A 7,930-nucleotide genomic window follows, 5' to 3' on the forward strand; every position below is an offset into this window, starting at 1 on the left:
ACAACAACAACAACAACAATGAATAAAACTGTTATAAACATTTGTGTGCATATTTCTACATGGACATAATTTCAACTCATTTGGATTGATACTTAGATGTCCTATTGCTAATGGGAATGGTGTTTCAAAACTGTGTTTTTTTAGAACTATAATACTTTCACTTTCATATTAAGTCAACACTGAACGTTTCTCTGTCTCTCTTCATTTGGTTCTTTGATTTATCTCTCCCACAAGATTACAGACTCATTTTGTAGATAAGGAACAAATGTTCCTGCTCTTTGTATATATGCTATACTGCCAACCCACCACAATTATTTGCAAAAATAGGCAAATAACGTATGCTACTTAAGTACTTGCTCCTTACGCTACTTAAGTCATGCTACTTAAGATACTGAAGTCTCTGGAAAAGGGTATCATGTTTGGTAAAGTGGAGAAAAAGAGGAAGACCCCCAACGTGATGTACTGACACAGTAGCAGCATCAATGCATCAATGGCTCAAACGTAGAAGCAATTGTGAGGTTGGCCCAGGACCGGGCAGTGTTTTGTTCTATTGTACATAGGGTCACTATGAGTCAATACCGACTCAATGGCACTGAACAACAACAACTTAAGTAACACGTGTACACATACTACTTCAATAAATGCATACAAGGACACAATTAACGCACAGAAAACCTAATAGAATATTTTCTAATTTTATCAAAACTATATATCATCCATTAAGAATTTTAATAAAATGCTCTCTCCTTTCCATGAATTTTTCCAGTCACCTTTGGATTTTTAGATACTTTTCTAATTGCATTTCTGTATTCTTGTTTTAGAAATTATGGTTGGAATGGTGAAATAAAAGTAACAGATTCCTTGTGCTTATGTCAAAGGCAAGACTATTGATTCAGTCAAATACAAGCAATGCCAAAAGTGAATTTTCTTACTAGAACTTAAGGGGTTTTAGATTCTTCATTATGAATACAAATTAGATCAGTAACTTGCATTTCAATGTGCTATTGTGATAACAGAAAAAATGATTATAGGGAAATCTACCTTGTTTAAGTATCACTTATCAAATGAGGTTGGGTACCAAAGAGGTTGAGAGGAATGACTATTGAAAGGATCTAGAAAGTTCGATTGTCCTCAGAAGATACACAGGCCAACCTTCCACTCTTTGTAGGAATTCTGCTTAGAGTATCTGGCCGAATACTTCCCTAGTTTATCATATCAATGTATGTGTCCTTAGGAGAAAAATGGGCTCAAAACAAAAATAAAATAAAAACTAAACCCTGTGGAGGAAGTTTCTTTCCAACAGAACTTTTGTGTTTCTGGAACATTATATTATATGAACCTTCTGTGGCACCTACGGAGATCTAAAAATGGAGTTTGGAATCTATTGTGGTAGAAAATATGTTCATGACTACATCTCGCAGCCATGTGCTGAGTTAATCTCATTACCTTTTATGCTCTAGGATAATGCATATTTTGAAGAGATGAGCTCAGTAGCTTAAATGACTGAACATCATGATTTTTTTACAGTTCCTCCTTCTGAAACTTCAGATTTTGAATGGAAACAAAACCAACACCTTGTAGTTTTCTAGACAAGAAAATTTATGGGGGTTTGGAAGCATAGTGGTTACAAGTTGGGCTGCTAACCTCAGGGTCAGCAGTTCGAAACTACCAGCCATTCTGTGGGAGAAAGGTGAGGCTTTCTGCTCCCATAAATATTTGTAGCCTTGGAAACTCTATGCAGGGTTACGATGAGTTGGAACCAACTCCAAGGCACACCACCACCACAACAAAGAAGGCATGGACTCCTGGTGTGGCACTGTAGGATAATGCAACAGACTGCAAGGTCAGTTTGAATGGCAAGGTTGGTGGTTCAAATCTACCAGCCACTCCTTTGAAACCCTATACAGGGCTGCTATGAGTTAGAGCTGACGTGAAGGCCTTAACCGCTACAAAGAAGGCATAGTCTTAAACATAATCTTTGAGTTTGGCTGTATTATGAATGCTTTTGTAGAAAGATTTCTTTTAAAACTCAAAAACAAGGGACTTTCCAACCTTATACATTTCTATCTTTATTGCCTAACTTTTGTGGTGGTGTTATGCTAGGTGTTAACCTAGCTCAGATAGATACTGTTTCCCAGAATTGTCTTCCCTTGGTGGTTCAAGGTTATATCTGGCTACAAGAGTAATTCATATAATCTTCAAAAAGAAGAAATGAAGCTCTACATTATTATTCTTTGAAGGTCAGTGTAGTGCAAAACAGTTTCTGGCTCACCTTGTGAATGTCAGGCAGTAACCAGGCTGGGGGTCCTCTGCCTCCCTTCAGAGTCCTAGATTTCAGGGTCAGATGCAGAGATCACTTTGCCGCCAGACCCCTTCTCACTTGTTCCATATCTGTGATGTTGGAGTAGGTATGCATGAAATAAATACCGATTTCTTTTGGTATTTATGGATTTCAATTTGTCTTTCAGAGTCCAGTTTGTCTTTGCTGAGCCCCATTTGAGCTTATCCTCCACATAAACCTTCTTGCAAACCTACAGTAATTTCAGACCCAACACCAGATGCAAAAAGCAAGTACTTTCCAAATACTTCTTTATCAGCTCCCATATTATCTAATACTAATAAATCCACCTTCCATATCATTTACTGGGGCTCTGATTCCCCGATACAGCTCTCTTAAATTATTTTTCTATTCCTAGTATGTGTTGTTGTTAAGTGTCAGTGAATCGATTCTGACTCAGTGACTGTGTATATAGTTTCCAAGGGGCAGCTGGTAGGTTTGAACCACCAATCTTTTAGTTAGCAGTCCAGTGCTGATCCTATAGTACCACACATAGTTACAAATATTCTTTTGTGCATATTATTGTTGTTAAATGTCAAATTGGTACTGACTCATTGTGACCCTGTATAGGGGTTCTGAGGCTTTCGATATTTTCGGGAGCAGAAAGCCTTATCTTTCTCCTGTGGAGATGCTAACGGGCTTCAGCTATGGACCTTGTGCTTCACAGTCCAGGACTTACTGTTTGGAGCCACAATGCTTTTGTGCATGCCTTTCCTTTTTTGATTCATGATAATCATCACACCAGAAGTCCACTATTAAATGATAGCACTGATTTTATTAAACCAAAATAGGTTATTTCCAACTGAAAACAATTTTTTGTTTGTTTCTGAGATGTTGCTGGTTGCCATCAAGTCAATCGCTGTGTGATATAAATGGTTAACACCATCTACTGCTAACCAAAAGGCTGAAGATTTGAGTTTACCCAGAGGCATTTCAGAAAAAATGCCTGGAGATCTGAAAAATCAGCTATTGAAAACCCTACTGAGCACAGTCTACTGTGATACACAAGGAGTGACCATGAGTTAGAATCAGCTTGCCAGCAACTGGTTGGTTTTGAAATATTATGTTGTTGTTGTTAAGTGACATTCAGTCAGTTCCAATTTATAGCAGTCCTATATAGGGTTTCCAAGGAGCACTGGTGAGTTTGTGAACTGCCAGCCTTGCAGTTCAAATGACCTTGTGGTCTAGTGTGTATTGTTGTTAATTGCTGTCGAGTCAATTCCAACCCATAGTGACCCTGGATAGGGTTTCCTAAGAGCAACTGGTGAGCATGAACTGCTTACCTTGTGGTTCAAGCTAACTTTATAGTCCAGGGCATTAACCCACACCACCACCTCAGGACTCCAGTGGTTATTAGGTGCCATCAAACTGGTTGCAATTCATAATGACCCTGTATAAGATTCCAGAGGCTGTAAATCTTTATGAAAGCAGAAAGCCTCATCTTTCTTTTATAGTGTGGCTGGTGCAGTTCAACTGCTGATCTTGTGACTAGCAGTCTAGTGTTTATCCTATAGTGCTATCATTAGTAATTTTTTTTTTCTTTAAAGATAAGGGTTAGGAATTTATTTACGCTTTGTCCAATTCCTTTAAAAACTAATGGGCTGGATCTCACACCAGCAATAACAGCGAAGCTCAAAAAAACAGAGGACTATAAATGCTGGTGAGGATGTGGAGAGAATGGGAGCCTCCTACATTGCTGGTGGAAATGCAAAATGGTCCAACCTCTCTGGAAAACGGTATGGTGCTTCCTCAGAAAGTTGTAAATAGAAATACCTCATGATCCAGCAATTCCTCTACTTGATATTTATCCACAAGAAATATGACACATAACATGAGTAGATAGATGCACACCAATGTTCATAGCAGCACTATTTACAATAGCAAAAAGATGGAGACTTCCTAAGTTCCCATCAATGGAACAATGGATAAACAAATGCTGGTACATACACACAATGGAATATTATGCTACCTTGAAGAATAACAAGGATACTGCAAGCCACTGCATAACATGGATGAACCTGGAGGATATTATGCTGAGTGAAATTAATCAGTCACAAAAGGACAAATATTGCATAAAGATCCATTATTCTAAAAGCTTAAGAAAAGATACCCATACTAAAAGGGGGAAATTTTTTTTTTCTTTTTTGGTTACAGGTGGGGGTGGGATGGGGTGGTTTGAGGGAGGTAGATAAAGGTGATGGTAGAGTAGTTCGGGTGTTGGGGAGGGCAATACACAAGAAGTGGGCAGGGGTGGAAGAACAAGGTAGATAAGGGAACACTGAGATAGGTTTGTATGGGGTAAACGGGACAGAGGTAAATAGTGATGTATGCTCAACCTTGGAACAACAGGGCTTTGTGATACAGGGATCAAGGCAAAGAGGGAAAATAATACTAAGATGCCTGACTAGCTTATGTGTATTGGTTTCCTTTGCCTACTATTGTAAAATAGACACTTGAGTGGGATAGAAAAGAATGTGGGAATTATGATTATAGACATCTTGTAAGCCCATCTTCAGTCTATAACTGATTGGAATACTTAAAAGGGGTTCTACAACTTGCCCAGTCAACTAGACCTCTTGCAGAGCCTTTGCAGTATATAGGACCTTAGGTGGAATTGTGAGCCCCATCCAGAACCTTCTGAGGTGGGGCATTCCCACTAGAAAGGACAAGCAGACCAGCCTGGAACAGTCAGAACGACAGAAGATGCATCTTCAAAGAAAGATCAGCAGAAAATCCCAACACAAAAATGTTAGTATGATTGGCTATTACAAGAATAAACGAGTTGTTCTCCAGGAAGCCATCAAGACAGGGAATCAAATCCCTTCAGGACAAATCCCCCTCTAAGACTGAAACTCAAAGGGAACACATGAGCAGGCATGAAAGCTTGCTGGTGACCACATTGGTCTACTGGTGAGTAGAAGAGAGGGAAAGAAAGCAATGGAGAAATGGGCTGAGTTCAACCATGTTCCATAGACTTCCATTGACCTGGAAATGAGAGAGACTAGAGGAAGGGCTGGGTAGTCCAAAGTGTGGTAAGACCTGGGAATACCTGAGCCCATGGACAAGGACATAGCCACAGAGGGCTATAGATGAGAGTGAATCATCCAGCTGATATGAGGTGAAGGAAGACTCACAAAAACACCCAAACTTGTAGAGAGTACCCATTTGACCTAGCCTCAATGACTTGATAATTAGAACTTGACAGTTGTTGTTATGTGCCATGGAATCAGTTCCGACTCATAAGTGACCCTATACAGGGTTTCCAAGGCTGTAAATCTTTATGGGAGCAGAAAGCCTCATTTTTCTCCCATGGTAGTTTCGAACTGCTGACTGTAAGATTAGCAGACTGATTTGTAACTACTATACTACCAGAGCTCCTTTGATCTACTACCTCCATGAATACAGGTCAATCTCATCAAATTATAGCAAATGACCCTCGTTTCCTTTATCAAAAATTGTTTTCTTTTTTACCTTCCTCTAGAGTTCTAGAAGGTAGGTAAAAAAGAAAACAGTCATGCAGAATGTGCCCTTTGGTGGTGTAAATTATTATATATGCCTGAGTCTTAAAAAAAAAAAAAAAAAGCTAAAATGAATAGAGAGAAATACTGTTAAAAAAAAAGCTAAAATGAATAGAGAGAAATACTGTTAACTGATGATACATATAGGGAATTACAATCATTGTAATGAAACAAAGTATACGATTTGTTGAATGTGAATGTAAAACTGATGATCTGCCCTATAAACTTTCTTCACTTCACAATAACAACTTTAAAAAGAAAAACAAAAGTCTAATGAATGGGCTGGAGGATGGGGAGTTTTGTCTGTGACTAAAAACAGCGAGAACTAACACACTAATTTGAACCAAAATGTAATAATTAGAATAAAAAACCAACTGAGCTACACATCTTTGATAAATGGATAAAGAGGAAATACTTTCACGAGAGGCAGTACCTCCCACAGTTGAGCTGCTCCAATTGCTTTGCTATTATCATGAGAGCTGTAGGACTTGATTGTCACACTAGCTAAATTTCTTCTATAAAATCCAATAATCTCAGTGGGTAGCTTTTGCTTTTTGGTTAGTGCCTAGACATTACAAAGATCAGTATTAATATGCCTATGTTCCTTGCTGTAAAAACAAGAATTTTTTCTCTCAGTCTGATAACGTAAAAGTAAATAGTAGTAAGTTATTGTCAAATTGATTCCCTGGGTGGTACAAATCATTAACGTGCTTGGCTTCTTACTGAAAGGTTAAGGTTCAAGTCCACTTACAGGCCCTTGGAAGAAAGATCAAGGATTTACTTCTAGGGAAAAAACAAGCAAACAAAAAACAACTGAGCTAGCTAACTAGTCCTTCAAAATATGCTTTAATGTAATGTTACACTTAGAAAACATTTTCTATTCTTGATAAAAATTCAAACATTTAACTGTTGGAAACCATCTCAAAGAACCAGTTTTATCACAATGCATATGCATTGAAAATAAATACATATTGCCACAGTTTATCAACTTCTTTACTATTTCTTAAAACCAAGGCTTTATGGTCTTTTAAAGGCAGGAATGTATCTTTTCATCTTTATATCCTCCCGTGTTAGATAAGTCCTTTAAGCATCAATTGAATTAAGTAAAGAACAAATTTCAGCTTCCTGTTTTTACAAAAAAGGAAAGAATTGTAGAGTATGAGCAAACAACCAGACCCAACTGCATCCTCTAATGCTTGCTTCGCTATTACATAGAAACTCCAGCAGGAAACCGCAGCTATATCCTTTTTGCTACTAGAAAACAATCTTATGAATTGTAACAAGCATAAAACAGTTATACTGACATTACACAGCTGCTTGTGACAATGTATACTCAGCACACACATGTTCTGAAACATTTTATCAATTATTCTCAAGGAAAAACATGACAATGATAGTTACATCTCAAGCACTTATTTATTTTTGGGTACCAGCTAGTCGATTTTCAACTCATGTACAGAAAAATGTAATAGACAAAAAAAAACCCCCAAAAAAACCACCCTGAAAAATGTTAAAATTCATTAGATTCAGGCATGTAAAAATATCCAACTAACCAAAGATGTATTATACTCTACCCCCAAACCATAACAGTACTATTTTTCTCTATATATAATTCATAATAAGGAGATCTGGTAGTGTAGTGATTACAAATCAGTCTGTTAACCTCATGGTCAGCAATTTGAAACTACCAGCCATTCCATGGGAGAAAGATGAGGCTTTCTGTGCCCGTAAGGATTTACAGTCTCGGAAACCCTATACAGGGTCATTATGAGTTGGAACTGAATCCACAGCACATAACCACCACCACCACCATGATGATCCAAGAATTCAACTTTTCTAACTCTGAAATGTAGAAAAGCCTTTTGTCTATCCCATTCAGAATGTGCAGTAGCACATGCTTTATATTTGTAATATGAGTCATGGTAATGCTTTTTATCCATGAAGGGATGTTCTACATTAAAAAGCTAGAGGTTTTCCAGGAAGTAGAAGGAAAAGATTATGGCAGAAGTCTAGAGCTTTCAAGGGCTTCAGCGTCTATGGGGATTACATACATGCAAGTTCATTTAACACAGAC

This window comes from Chrysochloris asiatica, unplaced genomic scaffold, assembly GCF_000296735.1.
Source record: "Chrysochloris asiatica unplaced genomic scaffold, ChrAsi1.0 scaffold00109, whole genome shotgun sequence".
Lineage (NCBI taxonomy): Eukaryota > Metazoa > Chordata > Mammalia > Afrosoricida > Chrysochloridae > Chrysochloris > Chrysochloris asiatica.